Source organism: Triticum aestivum, chromosome 1D, assembly GCF_018294505.1.
Source record: "Triticum aestivum cultivar Chinese Spring chromosome 1D, IWGSC CS RefSeq v2.1, whole genome shotgun sequence".
Taxonomy (NCBI): Eukaryota; Viridiplantae; Streptophyta; class Magnoliopsida; order Poales; family Poaceae; genus Triticum; species Triticum aestivum.
Window position 1 is genome coordinate 486,574,246 of NC_057796.1, and position 862 is coordinate 486,575,107.

At 62.5% G+C, this 862-nt stretch overlaps 1 pseudogene; it reads right to left on the bottom strand.

Moving 5' to 3' along the window:
- Positions 1 to 397: 397 nt before the first annotated feature.
- Positions 398 to 536, bottom strand: LOC123183796 (uncharacterized; annotated as a pseudogene).
- Between the last annotated feature and the right edge of the window lie 326 nt (positions 537 to 862).

The window sequence follows — 862 nt, forward strand, 5'->3', positions numbered from 1 at the left end:
CTGGCGGAGCGCTCCTTGCGGATGAAGGAGTGATCGAAGCGGCGATAGCAGTCAAAGACGTCGTGTCCAGCGCGCTTGCAGAGCTGGCAGATCGTCTCGCTCTTGCCGCCAGCGTGCCTAGGACTGGGAGCGTTGCAGGCGCGGCCGTGGTTGTGGCTGGGATCGCCACAGTTGTGGCTGTGGCCAGGAGAGTTGCAGGTGCGGTTGCCACCGCCACCGCCATTAGCACCGTCGCCGCCTCCGCCATTGCGGCCGCGGTTTCCGCCAGAGTTGCGGCCGCGGTTGCCACCAGAGCCGCCGCTGCCGTTCCCGCCCCCAGGGTTGCGGCTAATGTTGTTCACCGAGGGGCCACCAGAGCCAGGGAGCTGGAAGATGTAATCGTTGTGTTGATGACGAATCTCGAAGTCCAGCAGGTGCGAGTAGAGGTCGTTGAGAGAGATCGCTTCTGCTCGAGTGGTGACAGAGGTCACAAGAGGATCATAGCTGGAGTCGAGGCCGGTGAGGAGGTAGATGATGATATCCTCCTCATCCAGCTGCTTGCCGACGGCTGCAAGGGCGTCGGTGAGGCCCTTCACCTTGGTGAAGTAATCCGCCATGGACATCTCCTTCTTCTGGATGGTGGCGAGTTGACGACGAAGCTGCATCACATGCGCCCTAGACCGGGTCGCGTACGTCCGTTCCAGTGTGCTCCAGACCGCCGCCGAGGACGGCAGAAACAACACCTGAAGGAGGGTGTTCTTGGAGAGCGTGGACAGGAGGAAGCCGAGGCAGTGCTGATCCCGGGTGACCCAAGCGAGATAGTCGGGGTTGGGGACCGGCGGAGCACCGTCAGCACCGGGAATCACCTTGTCAGGGGCCGGTT